Source organism: Octopus bimaculoides, chromosome 10 (genome assembly GCF_046866305.1).
Source record: "Octopus bimaculoides isolate indiv1 chromosome 10, ASM4686630v1, whole genome shotgun sequence".
NCBI lineage: Eukaryota > Metazoa > Mollusca > Cephalopoda > Octopoda > Octopodidae > Octopus > Octopus bimaculoides.
Genome location: NC_142937.1, coordinates 83,002,403 through 83,020,896, shown reverse-complemented (window position 1 = coordinate 83,020,896; position 18,494 = coordinate 83,002,403). Strand labels below are relative to the sequence as shown.

Below are 18,494 nucleotides of genomic sequence, written 5' to 3'. Positions count from 1 at the left end.
ATATAATATATATATAATATATATATATATATATATATATATATATATAATATATATATATATATATATTATATATATATATTATATATATATATATATATATATATATATATATATATATATATATATATATATATATATATATATATATATATATATATATATATATATATATAGATGAGAGAGAGAGAGAGAGAGAGAGAGAGAGAGAGAGAGAGAGAGGAGAGAGAGATAGTGGGGAGAGAGAGAAGGGAGAGAGAGAGAAAAGAGAGAGAGAGAAGGGACAGAGAGAGAGAGGAGACAGACAGACAGACAAACAGACAAAAATAAGATTTATTCATAACCAACTGAGTGTTTAGACTAGAGTTGAATAGACAATTTCCATAGTAAAGCAAGGAAGACTTTATCAGTGCAGAACATTCCAGTTGTCATGACAATATCGCAGTCAGTTTTGACTGTGACTACTGGTGGTTTTGAAGGTGGAACAAGATATGACTAACAATGACTAAGTGAACACAACCTGCTGTTTACAAGTTTAGTCTTAAATGGTAAACACGTTTGTGCAGTAATCTTGAAAAACTCACCGAGTACCTTCCATAAACTAATCATTGTTTTGTGTGACAGTTATACAGAGTAAAGAAAAACGGAAAAAACAAATCTGACGACGAGTCAGCAATTTTATATTCTGAGAAGAAAAGTTTTTTATGCACAAATGCTTCGTTAGAAAAAAAAAAAAATAATAATACAGTTGTGTATGACTAGAAATAGACTGAGCTAACAATGCATTCCTTTTAAGATGTGCCTATGAATATTCAAAAGTAGGTGCAAGCATGGGCGTGTTGCTTTGCAACAATGAAATTTCAGCTTTAGACACAGGCTTTCTACTATAGTCACAAGTCAATCAAAGCTTTTTAAGAGTATTTGGTAGAGAGAAACTGAACAGAAGCCTGGCATATATAGGTATATGTATGTGTGTTTGTTTCCTTGCCTTGTCATCATGTACTAGATATAAACAATATTCACCGTCATACAGGTGGTGATATTTGCTTGCAATATGCTATAAAAAATATATCTGAACAAGGGGAAAATACTTCTGTGCTTGGAAAGAAGTGAGAATCGGCAACAGGAAGAAAATCAAACTACAGAAATTCTCCCCCAAACAAATATCATCTGGCCCACGCAACTATGGAAAGGGAAATGCTAATGATTACAATTATTATTATAAACCAATGATTACAATTATTATTATAAACCAATGATTACAATTATTATTATAAACCAATGATTACAATTATTATTATGTGTCTGAAAAATGGCCAGCTGTAGCAATTTATTTGGGTTTTCTAAAAGAAAATATGATTCTGGACATAAGATATGACCTGAAAGATATCTGCAGTATAGTGTTTACACACACACACATTATATGGATATTTATATATTAACAGAGCAAACTTCAATTTTCTATGCCTTTGTATTCTGAGTGGTTGGCGTTAGGAAGGGCATCCAGCTGTAGAAACTCTGCCAAATCAGATTGGAGCCTGGTGTTGCCATCCGGTTTCACCAGTCCTCAGTCAAATCGTCCAACCCATGCTAGCATGGAAAGCAGACGTTTAACGATGATGATGATATATATATATATATATATATATATATATATATATATATAATCTTTCAATGTACACACAAAGATTTTATCAATTATTCTGATTCTAGTATATGGTGTAGTCATTGTATTAATCTCTATTAATTGAATGTCTAACTCCACCAGGGTTACACTCTATTTAGTAAAGTAATTACTACTAAGTATTTAGAGTACACAGGTAAGCACAAGCAAACATTCACACATCAGTATCATGTCAATCATTATTTTACACCAGCTTTTCTCTGCTCCCATACACCGATACCATACACTGGTACATGCCTCTATTATTTTTTGACCTGGTTTCAAAGACTGGATCCTGTTTTACTGCTAACAACTCTACGGAGTGTACTGGGTGCATTTCCTTCTGGCACTAATAATTCATGGAAAGTCAGGACAAAAGGGACTTCACAAACCTATGTTTTCTCTGCTTATTTGCCAACCACTTTCCATATGTACTAGGTGCATTTTTCATGGCACCAACACTGGAGAAGTCATCTTACTCACTAATCACCATACAGTGAGTGTGGCAGGGGCAGGCGTGTCTCAATAGTTCAAAGCACGATTTAGAATCATAAGGTCCTAGCTTTGATACCAGTGCATGACATATTGGTCACTTATCTTTAACATGGCTTTCAGACAACCCAAGCCTTGTGAGTGAAAAAGGGAAGACAGAAGCTGTAGAAACTGGTCAGGTGGATTGTACCTGTAATTCAACGGTCTGATCCTGTGCTGATTCTACTTAAGAATTAAATTAAGGCTACACATATCTATGGAATATACACCCAGTTCAAACACTGATTTAATACATCGGTTGTTCTGCTGATATGAACAACTGGATGATCATACATCAAAATTGATAGAAAAGTGCATCATTATGTCATAAATATACACATACATATACACAATGGGCTTCCACACAGTTCCCATCTACAAAATTTCAGTCATAAGGCATTGGTTAACCTGAAGCAAAAGTGGAATATAATGCTTAGTATTTGTGCAAAGCGAATATCTTAACCATTCATCTCTGCCTGCATTTCTGCTCTCCTGAAAGAAACCTTTCACAAACTTAAAAGGATTTTCAATAAATTCCTTTGGCTTAGCTATTTGAGCCATCTTCTTCCCCTCCTCCTCTCAATCAGCACCAGCTAGCAGAGGCACTTCTTAATACCATTTTAAAAAAGTTTCAGTGGTGCCTTTCCTTATTCACTTGCCTCAGAGATTTCTTCTCTTTCCTGACTTCAATCATCAAGAGTTTCTATTCAATTCAATTCTTTCATAAAATACAAACCAAACAACTAGTGGAGAACAGACTATACCCCAAAACATCAAATCTTGTGACTATATTAAAAATCAATATTTAATAAAAGTAGTACATTCTACATGCCTCTGGGTCTACAAGGAAGAAGAGAGGAGGAGACCTGATCTGAGCGCTTGCAACAGAGTGGTCTGTAATGAAGGTATGTGCACACGCACACAAATATGCACAAATATGATCATGATGAACAGCAAATGAATGTTTGAAGGATCCTTCACTTCACTTCATTTTTCAGCTGTTAAAAATGGGAACGATAAGATGATTATTAGATATAAAAATTGGTCTTTTTGAGCCAAGATTTGTGGAACCATGAAGAAATTTGTTGGATGAACTGCACATGAACAATGAGGGACCATTTCTGTTATACTACAGTGCTAAATTGATTATGCCTAAGACTACATTGAAGATACAACTAAGAGAATGCAAAACAAAAAACAGAAAACATTTTAGCCAGAAATTTAGATTAATTTGGGATTAAACTTTATACCTCACATGAGATTTTTTCTAAGTAATAAATCAGTATCTAATTTGAATACTAATGTTAAAATTAAAATGTGTTTATTTTTAGTCCGTCTATTTTTTTCAGTTTGATTTACTAAAACTTTCAACATGTATTGCCTTTAAACGTTAACACTTTCCATTTAAATGGTTGCATTTTGCTTTATTTCAGAAATCTCCATAAGTTAACAGATATCACTTGGAAGTTTCTGGATTGCTCACATGCAATTTCATATAATCTATGCCATAAGAAGGTCATATGTTAACATACGAAAACAGGTTGCTATTACCTCATACTTCAACAAAAAGGTAAGAATTTTGAAATGCAGTTTGTTGGCTTATCCACAACAGCTAAGGAAAATGGATGTTATGATAATGATGATGGGAACAACATAAAACAAAATTCCCATAAAACTGATCCTACTTTCAATGGTTTCTATCATCAGTTTGATCATTTTGGTCTGACATGGTACAGAATAATATAGTTTACTACAAAAAGGACAAAAATTAAACAAAACAGTTTAATAATGAACAGAAAAGTTGAAACCAAAAACTTAATTTACTTGCCAGTTTAATAGAAAAAATAAAATGTGCACCAAGTGATTATGTAAATTAATTATAAAATAAATATGATAATGATGAGTTTTCTAAAATAAAATTCCCTAAGAATAAAATTTCAATAATTCTAGGGTTTATTTTAACAAATAAATCTTTATTCTGTTTGTTAACTAATTTCATTATTAAATTATCAATTCAATGAAGATCAATTTTTAATTTTGTACTCCTTAATAAAGGGGATGAAAAAATAATCCTTTAGAATGCAATAACGTAGAATTTACATACAATTTTTGCTAAAATTGTGAAATAATATCAATTCTGATTAGCCAATAACAAACTGCTTCTAATTAGATATTGCATTAATTACTATTTCCCAAGTAAAGGAAGCCGTTTAATAAAACAATATCTATCTTTAATTTGGAAAAAAAAAATAAACAAGCAAATATAGATAGAAAAATTAAAACAATTTTTTTCCTATAGAAACAATATATAAAACGCATATATCCCTAGATAATATATTAATAAAAAAAAATCAATGTACAATACTACAACATACAACATCTACATTGGATAATGTATTCACAGATAATTTATTTTGATGCTGCTTCCATGGAGTGCATTTCAACCAAAATACCTCCCTGCTCAAATTGATGAAGTTAAAGCAATTTTAGTAGCACTATCTATACACACAGCTAGAATTCCCAGAGAAAACTTGGCAATGATCATTTATTTACAACAACATGAGGTATATAAATAAAGCTAGTAGAAATGTATAATTTTAAGAATCTATTGGTTTCCACTATAATCACTTTGAATATTTTATTATAACACACTTCTGAAAATAGGATTAAGTATTCACCAAAACTAAATAGTAGTAACATACAACTATGAGATCAATCAATCAATGCCTTAATATTTATCTATCGTTGAAGAAACAGAACTGGTTATATACAAGCATATACTCATCTTACTTCATTACTCTTAGAAGAATTCATTTCAAAACTGAAAATTAAAAAGTAAATAATTTCTATTTTTCTTCAACAAACAACCCCCCAGTATTTACTGTCTGTAGTCTATCAATATAGCTACTTATCTACCTATTTACTTAAAAACAAGAGAAGATGATAATTCTGTTTATTTGGACTCCATCTTTGATTTCATTTCTATATGATAAAAGGGTATCAATGTATGAAATAAAATTAAATACCACATGATGATACCACCCAGCTCCAACATAAAAAGAAAAAAAAAAAACAGAAAGAGAAAAAATGAATGATATAAAAAAGACAGAAAAAAAAAATTAGGTACAGTGTAAGCCAGTAAAAAGTGACATCAACTACTTAAGAAGATAATTAGTGTGCAAGAGAGAAGAAAGTAGGAATTGGGGATGAAAGAGACAATAATAAATACAATAAATGTGGTGGTGATGATGATGAAAGCAATGACGATGAAGAAGCACATAGTGGTTCCTCCCCCACCCTCTTTCCAAGTATGTGGAGCTTACTGCATTGATAGCTAGCACACACAACGACCAATATTGGAAAGCTTTATTATAACTACTATCTGTGGAAGCTCTTTATTAGTAATGCTATTCTTATATTCTTCCTTGTCACTTCTCTCTTCATTGCCTCCATATCCAATACTCAATCTTCGCACACATGTATTCCAAATAAGCTACAATCACCCATCCAGCCTCTCTCTCTCTCTCTCTCTCTCTCTCTCTCTCTCTATCCAAACTGTCACCATAGTAACTTAACTTCTTCACTCAACATAGAAAAATCAATACTGAATTTCTGTAGTAGGTTTTGTGTAAGAACTCTCTAACCAAAGACCCTCAACTTGAAAACTAAACTAAAAATTTACAGTTTTAGAAAAATTAATTTCTATCATTGTCCATTATAATTCTTGCCTAAAACTAAATAGCTTAAATGTCACATTAATAATATATGATAAATCTTCTATTTGCTGGTATTGTTTCCACCAGGAAACAGGATATTAAAACCCACAATAGCACTTAACTCCCCTTTCTAGTTTCACAGGACTAGTAGACATATGTATGTATGTATATGTACGTATGTATGTGTGTGTGTGTGTTTGAATGTATATGTATACGCAAAGCAGAATGGGATAATGCAAATATTCTTCATCTCGCCAAACACTAATTTCCCCAAAAATATAAATCATAACAAAGAGAAAGTTGATAATGGCCCAATATAACCATTAATCATCATATTTACAAACCATTATATCCCACACACACATACACACACACACATACACACACACAGAGTAGAATATTAAGGTTGTATGTCTATATGGAGTGGTGTAGGGGTGGTTGATATAAAAATCAGATCAAGTCTGTTTAATAGTAGAGGTTGGAGATCGGTAAGAAAAACAGGCTCAGAAGGAAAAGAGGATGTATGAATATATAAAACTGTGTGTATGAGTGTACCCAACTATGTATGTATGTATGTATGTATGTACATCATATATATGTGTATATATATATATATATATATATATATATATATATATTCAAATATGTATGTATATGTATATATATATATATATATTCAAATATGTATGTATATGTATGTATATATATCATATATATATATATATATATATATATATATATGCATATGTATATATGTGCATATATATATGCATGTATCTATATACATGTATGTCTGCATGTGTATGTATATATATGTGTGTATATAAATATGTGTATGTATATATACATGTGTATGCATAAATACGTGTATGTGTATGCATCTATACGTGTATATGTATGCATATATACGTGTATGTGTATGTATATGTGTGTATGTATATGTGTATATGTATACACACACACACACACACACACACACACAAAGAGAGGGAGAGAGAGAGGTCAAATAAAGATGACATTCACAACTTTGTAGCATGTCTTCACTACACATTCATTTTAATATTATTATTATTAGCCTTATAATGATTATAATGATGATGATGATGATTATCATCATCATAATCATCATCACAAATGCTGTAATTTTTTCCACTGTAACAAAGTAGCGGGAAGACTAAACCAATATGAATAGATAAGTGAAAATTATTTTTAAAAAAGTAAATAAATGGAAGAAAAAAAAGAAATATAGAAAAATATGACGGAGAGAAAGAGAGAGAGAGAGAGAGAGAGAGAGAGAGAGAGAGAGAGAGGGTGGGGGGAGAACAAAATAAGATGTGATTCTTCAGTCTTTAATGGTGTGACCAATCAGTGGAAAACTTGGCTGTGTGCAAAAGCAACCTGTAATATATCTAATGTTCCATAAAGTAGGATGATATTTTCATATTTTAAATATTCTCCCCCCCCCACCCCACACACACACACTCCTTCCTCCCCACCACCACCACCCTGCTACCCATGTCTTACCAAACACCGCTCCATTTAACAGCAGCCAATACGCGGTAGTGAAGCAATAAAGACATGAAATAAAACTCTCAAACCAAACCAAACCATACCAAACTAAAATGATTCTAGTAACAATAAAAAGATCAACTGGAGTGAATATAATAATGATAATATTTATTTTATTATCTTCAAGAGGTGAGTGTATGTGTGTGTGTGTGTGTGTGTGTGTGTGTGTGAAACAATTTCATATCGCCATTATCATGCATCTCTATTTCATATGTGTATGTATGTATGTGTGTATATATATATATATATATATATATATATATATATATATATATATATATAAAACGTATTCACATAGCATTTACTATAACAAAAACAATAGTATTCATTTTACAATATTTAAATTGTAGTTGTATGCATATCAATTCTACATATATATCATAGAAAGATCTCTCACAGTGTGTGTGCGTGTGTGTGTGTAAACATATTTGCATAGCAGTTACTATGTGGTTCTACGGGCTTAATATATTCTTAAGAGATATCAGGAGAATGTGCTTTAGGACATGAAACAATGTTAACAACTGCCAGTGAAACTGTTTATACATTATTATTAAATGGCTGCTTTCAAGAGATTTTATACCAATACCTTGCTACATACACACATACATACTCACTCACTCACTGCAAGAATACATACACACACGCACTAACTAAAATACAATTTCTTTCATGTATTGATCATCTTTCAATACACTATTTACTTTAAAATAAAAATAATAAAAGGCTAAATGTTAATTAAAGCATTATGTTCAAATTAATACCCCTTCCACAGCCACCACCACCTTGTCTCACAATGACCATTCTCAAACAACTACATTTATCATGTTATTGACGGCAGAATATCTCAATAAACATTCACGTCAACAATTCCCCTCCACCCTAGAAATAATCCAATGACTGAAAACACCTTAGCAAGAATTTATTTACGTTCCAATGAGGGATTCTCTACATGGTTTCTTAACATGCTAGAAGTAGTAACCAAATCTCTCTTAATTCATACTTCACTGATTTAAAAAAAAAAAAGTCTTTTAAAGCATGATAGGAAAGACTCTTTAGATATAATGAAGTTCTATACATTGTATCTGCAAAAAAAAAAAAAAAAAAAAATAGAAAGAGAAAAACATATTCATGGCTGAAGTAGGGACTCTTCAGTTAGGGCTAGCAGGGAGTTAGTCAACATTAATCTATTTGCATTTTAAGATTATTATTATTATTATTACTATTATTATTATTATTATTATTATTATTATTATTATTATTATCATCATTATTATTATTTATCCATTGATTCTAGAAGAAGAGATGGAAACGGTGACCAATGGAAAGTTCTTTGACTCGGCTATTTGGGTATTTATCTTGCTATGTAGCTTAAAATTGATAGGGAATAAGATTTTAAAAAAATACCATCTCATTGTTCTTGAGAGAGGTATGAATGTCATAACAACATAATTCTTGTATGTATATGCGTGTAGGTGGGTGATAAATCTGAATCGCTGTGTCTGAGAGAAATCAATATTTGAAGTGAAATAATAATGTAAAATGTAGTAGGAAAACTAGTGTGTATATGAAGCATCTTCAGACAGTATTCATCACAATTCCCTTCATTCTATCAATTTTGGTGGTCCCCAAAGAGATGTCATCTCCTCAATTCTTTTCATCAATGACCTTCTATCAATCACCAATAACCTTGCCCATAGAGAAAAATCAGTAGAATAGACAGTGTTATACACTGTGAATGGGCAGAATAAGTAGATGTGCCAGGTAAAGACTTTTGTGTTATTTAGTTACATCCTTTAACATTCTGAGTTCAAAACCTGCTTTTCTTGTTTCTGAGGTAAATAATATAAATACAAGACAGTACCAGGATCAAACAATCCATTAAATCAAGGCTGGGGTGTTGGGTGGTGGAACCATTATAAGACTAAAGCTGAACTGCAAGCGAATAAGAATCTTTTAGGTGGTATCTATACTGAGAAAAAAATAATTAATTCATAAGTATGTGACTTATATAAAATTAATCTTTTTTAAGAGAAAACAATGTTTTTGTTTATTTTTTTTGTCATTTATTGTTACCGTTTTCATCAAAATGTAGCTTCAAATTTGAATCTAGGTAAAATATCACCTACAAGTGAGGTGTTCCTAACCCTACGAATAAAACCTTGAAGACAGTTGCACAACACAGCTGCAGTCCAAATAAGTGAAACTAATAACATGATAGAAGAATTCCTATGTAGATAACACAGTTTTCTATCCCTCCACATCATTTCTATCTTAAATTCTATCAGTTCAAATATAAGTAGCTTCCACAATTCACAATATCTTCTCAACTATTCAACCACGATCACAATCAAATCAGTTCTTAAGAGTTTACAGTGTCAGTACCCTGCTTTCTCTAGGACCTACTTGTTGCAGCCCCCATCACCTTCTCTCTCTCTCTCTCTCTCATGGCAGCTCAACAGTTGTCTCAAGTCTCTCTACTTTAATACGAAGTCAAGCATTGCGTGAATAATTTCCTTACGAGAGCTACCACCATCCATGATTCCCTTCCCTGTTCTGTTCCTCTGATCACAGAAACACAAGCTTCACACTTTGCACAATTCTACCTCTTTGAACAACATAACTACTCCAAGCAAGAAACAACTCCTAGAACTTTAAACTAGAGCAATCAAAACCTTACAATTTAAGTAGAGTAGATATAGCAGGCATGTACCTTCTTTCCAGCAGGCTCTCATAAAATGGAATTGTGAAAGTGCATAGCCTAGTGGTTAAGGCATTTAATATATGATCAAAAGGTTGAGGGTTCAATTGCTAGACCAGGCAGCACATCATGCCCTTGTGCAAGGCATATCTTTTCATAATGCTCCAATCTACTCAACTGCAAATGAATACCTACCAGGTACTGGTGCAAGTCTCTCTTCCTCTGACTGTGACATCCTGGATGTACCACTGGGTCATGGGTAGGGAGACCAAGGGGTGACTATGTCTGCATATACACCAAAAACAACAAAAGCCTGTTACATTGTTAACAAGCTATATTCAGTGTACTTCGTACTGTATAGATATTGCATTCATTATTTGCACTCATTTCTGTATTTTAGGCATGCATTGCATGTTGTACATTAATGCAGAAAATGCTACAAGCTGTACAGAAATTCCTTCCTCTATGGTCACAACTAACTCTGTTACAAACAGTACAAAGACTCATTACATACTTGTCTTTTTAGTTATTTTTATTTTGAAATGAATAAATAATCATTTCAAAGTATTTATTATAATTTGTTCAAAACACAGCAATGCTAAGTTTATGGTGAATTGGATTTAAAAGACCCTTCTAAATCAGCTACAGCCAGTGACTTTGTTGTCGTTTCCCTTGCACGTGGGTTGCCCACTGATTTTGAAATTTCAAAGATGTACAGAGTAAAAATATAACTGACTTGCAAAAAAAGAAAAATAAGGTTGGGTAGTGACAGGAAGGGCATCTGCCAAGAAAAAAAAAAAAACTGCTTCAAGAGAATATTTTTGTCTAACCAATACTTGAATGGAAAAACAATTGTAAAACAAATGGAAAGATTAGGAAAACAAAGCTCATTCTTATCCAACAAATAAAAAGAACCCCATAGAATGCTACCAATACAATACCACTATTTCCATGTCACTTGCTAAGAAGGGTACACAGAACAACCAAAAGCTGCTTTCTACCACTTCAAAAGAAGTATGGTTATTCTCATAATGAGTTGTTCTGGTGTATTTAATAGAAGTGAGATGTTCATTGTCATTCTCACAGGCTTCTTATGCTAGCCTGGTCTTAATGTACATAAATTTCCACATTTTCAATACAGCACAAGCCATTAAGGAAGCCTGTACATGATCACTTGATCTAATATGTTCGCCATAACAAGTGTAAAATATAGACGGTTGTTTTGCTTCTACATATGTGATTCAACAGCATTTGATAGCATGTTTCAGCACAACATTAAACTCTATGCTACCAGGATTCAATAAGAGAACCTGTACAGAGGAGCTCAACTTGTTAGAAAGAAAGCAACGAAATCTCAAATCTTTCCCAAAGTAGAGACTACCTTGTAAAAGTAGAAAGGGTTAGGGTTAGGGTTAAGGTTAGGGTTGGACGAGGTAGAGCCAGATATGCTGTACCTGAAATAAAAGAGGAGATGGTCAATACCAAAATGCCACTGATCAGGGCTGACCAGTAGCTAAACAATGATTTCACATACAAAGTTCGTCAGACCCTGTCAAACCACTGAACACAGGTCAGTACAGAAAACAGATAGAAAATGATTTATTTGTCCCCTCATCCTTTAAACTTAAATTCCCTTTTCTACAATGCCATTCTACCGGGCTTAAAAAATAAATACTGGGGTTGATTTGTTCGACTAAAAATTCAAGGCGGTGTCCCAGCATGGCCAGTTTAATGACTGAAACAAGTAAAAGATAAAAGGTAACTACTACTACAACTCCTACCTTTCTCTAGGTTCACCTGACATTTAACAGCCACACCTGCCATTCTTTCTCAGTCAAACATTTACATAAAGGTATCCCTTATGTATGCTCTACATTTTCATACATTTCTAACAGACTTTTATACAGAGGCTAATGGACTAAAGCTCTCCCCCACCTCTCTCTCTCTCTCTCTCTCCCCCTCCCCCTCTCTATCACGTTTTAATTAATAGATTATAGGTATGTCTTGCTGCTTATGAGCTCTACTACTCTACAAAATCACTGTACCTACATGTGTGTGTGTATGTGTGTGTGTTTGTGTGTATTTGTGTGTGTGTGTGTGTGTGTGTGTGTGTGTGTGTGTGTGAGTGTGTGTGTGTGTGAGTGCATGTACACCCCAGACCACTACTCAGATCATCTTTTCTCAATCCGTCTCTTTGGAAAAAATTAGCTGTGTTCAAACAAACGAGATGCCCAGGTATACTATATGCAATACACCAGTGTTTTTTTTTTTTTTTGTGTGTCTATCACGAGTTAAATGCACGCTTCTGAGTAATCAAAGAATTCACTTCACGAGGTTCTGAGTTTGATTCTGTGTGACATCTTAGGCAAATGTCTTTACCAAAGCCTTACGTGGACTAAAGTTTGTGAGTGAAATTGGGAAGGGGAAACTACAGAAACCAGTGGAAGGATTATGTTTGCAATTCAAAGGGTCACACTAGAATTATATCAAGGGTAAACGTGTCCATGGAATACTCATCCACCTTGCATGTTGAATCAATGAGTAGTTCATTCAGTTGATCGACAGCTGTTCACTCATACATCGAAACTGATAAGTGAGTCGTCACAGAAGTATTTTTGTTAGTGATGTCTCTCACCCCACTACACCTCTTATACACATTTTTTTAACAGCCTTCCTTACCCAGAATATTTTTACAAGTATAAAACATCAACTGGAAAAAAAAAAAAAAGAAATCTCTAGTTCCTCTTTAAAAGATCTGTCAACTGTATATCAGATATGATGACAGACACACCACATGCCCTGTTAATTGTAAGATTTGGATGGCATTTTCCCATCACTGTGTCTTTCAAAGTTTAAAAGAACAGAGGATAATAAATATTTACCATTTACGTCTTCATCATAGATTACTAAAAATGAATTGAACATTAAAAAAAATTATTTTTTTTTTTTACATTTGTCTAGTATATTGCCAAAATAAGCATGAAGTTGCAGAGAACTAGATTTTCAAACTGAATACGGTATGGCATTGACCACACACAAACAAACAAAAAAAAAAAACCTATGAAATAATCGCTTTTATTATTTCTGTCCTCTGTGATGGGATAGTATTGAAGAATTAGTGAATTTTACTATTAGAATTAAAGACCAAGATTCAGTAGCTAATTGGGAATAGTTTCACTGAAACTTGGCCTGTACAGATCCAAATTTCCTAAAACTCAGAGTATCATAATGTAATAATGCCATGTCCTCTATTAGCCCTTTAGATTATTCTCTCAAATGTAATACTTATCTATCCACCTTGTTTCAAATTAATCATGCATAATCTCAACGCTTTGAGATTTCAATGATGTGATTGTTTATTTTTAGAATGACATCGTAGGGTAGGTGTGTAAAAGCCAGATCTAGTCGGTTTGAATATAAAACAAGTTGAATGTTTGGACTGGAGATGGCTGGTTTAAAAGCTAAAACATTGAAATGTCTTGATCAAAACCTGTCTTTGGAAGATATGTAGTCAAACAATCAGAAGATAACTGTGATTTCTTCCTTAGGAATAGTGTCTTCAAAGTAGTAGAGAATTGGGCAAAATTTGGGAATGCACATGCCAAGTCGCAAAATGAAGCTATTCTAGTTAACAATTTAATTTTGGTTTCATATTCTATTAACTAAATTTACTGCTTCTTTCATACCATCTAATCATGTAGGACAGAAATAATAAAAGCAATTATTTCTATTGATTTTTTTTTTTTTTTTGCTTATTTATAAATTATATTTTTAGGATCAAATTAGTGCTATAATTTCATTCAATGAGAAAAATCCAGTTTCTTAGCAGCTCCATAGGAGTTTCTGACAATATATTAAAGAAAAATAGTTTTTTTTTTTTATATGTTTAGTTTATTTTTAATGATCTAAGATTAAAACTAAAAGGTAAACATCTGCTAATATGACTTTTTAACCCTTTAGTGTTCAGATTAATTTGTCAAAAGTAATCCTTATTTATTCACATTTAAAAAAATTTATCTGATATTATTTTGTAGCTTCAAGATAGGAAAGACGTAATTGCTTATTTTTAGAATGACATTGCAGGGCAGGTGTGAGAGGCTGGTTCTGGCCAGTTTGAGCATAATATTTGGGCCGGATACAGCCAGTTTAAACACTAAAGGGTTAAACTTTGAAAGACAGAGATGAAAAACGCCATCCAACATATGTAGAGTGTCAGTTATTATATATGATATACAGTTGACAGAAGATATTTTAAAAAGAACTTGATAGTCCTATACTTTTCCCATTGAAGTTCTCTTGTACCTGTAAAAATATTGTGCAAACGAATGTTAAAAATAGTGTGTGAGAAAGAAAGGGAGTTGTGGTGAGAGTGAAACATCAATAACAAAAATATTATGTACTTAAATAAACCAACCCAACGTGGGCCAAACGCTAAAGACATATGACAAGGCTAAAACGAGAATAATGTTAAGAAACTATTTTCACTTACACTCCTTCTGAGCCAATCATTTCCAGAAAGATAGTTGAGGTAAGTATACATATGTGTGTAGGAATGGTCCACTATAACACAGAGAACATCCACAACCAACACAAGTCAATAATAACACAACCTTACATACAGCTCAGCATGTATTCATTTGTACCATATAATGCAACAGCAACTTGATAACAGATAACATTCAATGATACATTATTATAACTGAAATATCTTGAATTATAATATTTGATTGGCTGTTATTTTCGTTCTAATTTTTTTTTTTTTAAATTTAAAATATAAATTTAATTTGATAGTTTGAATAGAAATAATTAAATATAAATGGAAGACAAAAGACAAAATAGGAAACTGAAGAGAAAGTATAATCTAACAAAAATATTCAACCCCATTTTTTGCTTAATTATTGAATTAGCTGAATTCAACTGCTTCAATTATAACTCTCTCTGTCTTATGTTACTAATACACTCTCAAACCACTCTGACTGAAGTGTTCATAATTAGAGAAATCTTTTAATAACTTGTTTGATAAAGTGGAATTTCAGTAGAAAAAGACAACAGATAGGGGAGATCATGATTTTATAGGATGCTGGTCAAAGAAATCCTAAATACACAAATCACAGAAGATAAAACATGTTCTATGTTGTGCCAGTGACCAGGTCATAAATGTACAAGAAAACTTGATGACATTATAGTATATAATATGATCAGAAAGAAAACAAAAGTGAACATAACTATATAAATTAACTTGACTATCATGGCTCTTCCACAATATAGAATTATTAACAGCTTTAAATATGCTCGAATCTATAAAACTAAATGAAAATAAAATAGTAAAAAAAAATTACACTGTAACTAACTTTAATAATCCTTTAACTTAACTTCTTAAACTTCCTAGTAATCTCAACATAAGAATTAGGAAATCCCAAATAAAAAAAAATATATATATATAAAATACTGAAACTTTGGGACATTCATAGATATTTATTAATGAGGTGAGCAGCCATCTAAATCTACAGTGAAACTTTCAGCATTGAAATGGTCACTATGAACCTTCCTCAAAACCCAAAACATTTCCTCTCATCCCTTTTACCCTGACATAATTGTGTTCAGTGTGTCTTTTATGAATTGTAATTTTTAGTCATTAGCATGTTGCTAAGGCAATTTTTTCAACAAATGGCTAGGGTACACAGCCTAACTTTAACCATTAAATCATGACCAAATAGAACTTGTTTGTCAAATAGGCTAACTATGGCAAAAATAGTAATGCATCTTACCCACAAGCACATGGCATTGATTTGAACTAATGAACACAAGATCAATACCCCAGCCATAGTTTCTTTTTTAAAAAAAAAAAAACTAAAGTGATCACATGACCAATGTTACGACTCTTGAAAAAACTGTAAATATAGAGGGCTAAAAATTTTCTAGGTTAAAAAATACTTTTTCACTTGGCATTAAAACATACTTGCAACAGATAAAATGTTAGATTGTTTGAAAGTAATCCCAAGTGATACAATAATACAAACTTTGAAAATATATATTTCAAAGGATAAACAACCACACTGCACAAATTTTTCAAAAAACATTGTTATGCCAATCTTTGGAAGTCGTATATTAGAAATTAAATAAAGATAAGTCAGTAAAAATCAGAAAAGACAAAAATACCTAAGTTTCCACTGCAACTAAAGTATTCAGAATATTGAGCTTCTGGATCTCTTTCACACATTCTGGATTAGATATATCATTTGTTATAGAAAAAAAGTAAATAAATAAAAAGAAACCCTTCTCTAAGGAACCAAAGTTCTAGTAACTTTAAGCTAAAAAGCTTATCATTTTCAAGTTTCTGAGCAACTAAGGTATTCTATTTACTGACAGCATTACTACAATAAGGATAGATAGAAACTGTGTTTAGATAATTCTTATCAAGTTCACACTTTAGCTTCATACAATAAATGAACTATTACACAAGAAAACAGCATACCGAATAAAGTTAGATTTCTAAGTTTCCAGAAGCATAAACATTGTTTTAAGAAAGTGTTTTACAAAACACTTAACAATTATAGCTATTGACAGAGAAAGTAAATCAAATATTGGAATTGTTTTTAATGTGATTGTATTGTGAAGCTCTAATATCATTCTAAAGTACTAAGTGATTTGTGAAAGCTTCAACAACTTCAGCAAAACAAAAGTTTGCTGAAGATTGCCATGTCCAAACTTCTGGAGACCAAAATGAAACCAGAGGATGGATATATCAACAGGGTTTTAACATATATGAGACTCCTGTGAATGTGCATTGAGCACTTTAGAGATATATATGAAAAAAAGAAAACTAAAACAGTATCTGTCAGTTTATCAATCATTTATCTATCTATAAGAAGCTTTTTGAACCATTTCACTGAGTTTCACATTATCAATTATTTGCTTGAATCAATAATGTGAAACTTAGAATAATGATCTCAGAAGCTTCAGCTTCTAACAAAATGTACAAACTCCATGTAGTAAGTACTCTTTCCTTCATTTCTAAACACAAATATTTACCAAATTTTTTTCTCACTCTCTCTTGCTACACACACACACATACATATACACATATACATTAGTCATGGTCATTGCCAGTGTCATGTAAATGGCACCTGTGCCAGTAGCACATAAAAGCACCCATTACACTCCTGGAGTGGTTGCCATAAGGAAGGGCAACCAGCCATAGAAACCATACCAAATCAGACTGGAACCTGGTGCAGCTCTCCAGCTTATCAGCTCCAGTCAAACCATCTATCTAACACATGCCAGCAAGGACAGTGGATGCTAAATGGTGCCGATGTTGATTATATATATATATACACATGAGTATAGTTAAACACACATGCATGTGTGCATGTGCACTATCTTTACAAAAAAAGGTTGACAGTTACATCAAAACTTTTACCTCCACCAGTCAAGGTTGACCATATATCTGTCTGTGCCTGAGCAGTCCTGGAAAAGGTTTATTTGTGTAAGACTAGCAGTTGCCCACACATGCAACCTAAATCCTAAATACACTAGTTAAAATGGCCAATGCAGCTTGACACCAGTGTCATTGCAGATGTTGCTGTCAGAATGCAAATGCCGGAAGAACCACTGCAAGGTATCCCATCAGATTCCTTAACAGTTCCACTGCTCAGGATTGATACTTTTTCACTTTTCACTCCAAAAAAATGAAAGGCAAAGCTGACCATAACAGGATTTAAACTCAGAGCACAGAAAATACGACAAGCTATTCTATCTGTCTGAAATGTGAATGTTTGTGTGTGTTAATCAAAGTGTACAGTATTATATATCCATGTACACTTCGATTAATATACCCACTTTACTGACAGATCTACGAGTGCATTTTTTCCTGACTTACAGACTCTTGGATGTTTTTTATATATGTGTGTATGTATACACACACACATACAAACTAGGATTACGTTAATGTAGTTTGATTCCATTTGGGTAGTATTTAGCAAATACAATAAGTAACAAGATTTGAATCAGAATTTCTTTAGTCAAACTGGTTTATCCAGCGTATTAGTAGCCACTGACTGATAGTAACCAGTTGGATTGACACCAGAAGATTTTCAACTGAGTTTCTCATATCCTACAAAAGAACTTTTAAAAACAAGGCCTTGGAAATTTAAAGCAAACACTACATGCATAAAGCTGACAAGGAAAAATTGTTTGGGGCAAAATTAGAAGCCAATTTCCAAATTAAATGATTAATATCAGCTACACATGTTTATGTAACTGGATGCCAAAATGACTTAAACTCATTTTCCCTTCAGCCTGCTAGAAAAAGCAGCTA

The 18,494-nt window shown here is 32.5% G+C and overlaps 1 protein-coding gene and 1 long non-coding RNA gene across 41 annotated transcripts in view; one reads left to right on the top strand and one right to left on the bottom strand.

Moving 5' to 3' along the window:
* LOC106871599 (tyrosine-protein phosphatase Lar) overlaps positions 1–18,494 on the bottom strand; it is a 591,306-nt gene that overhangs the window by 199,006 nt on the left and 373,806 nt on the right. The gene's annotated exons all lie outside the window — the stretch shown is intronic.
* Positions 1–18,494, top strand: part of LOC128248924 (uncharacterized) — a 126,972-nt gene that overhangs the window by 64,873 nt on the left and 43,605 nt on the right. For all 3 annotated transcript variants that reach the window (XR_008265079.2, XR_008265077.2, XR_008265078.2), the window contains exon 3: positions 3,628–3,764. This is a non-coding gene — a long non-coding RNA (uncharacterized LOC128248924). The remainder of the gene's footprint in view (positions 1–3,627; positions 3,765–18,494) is intronic.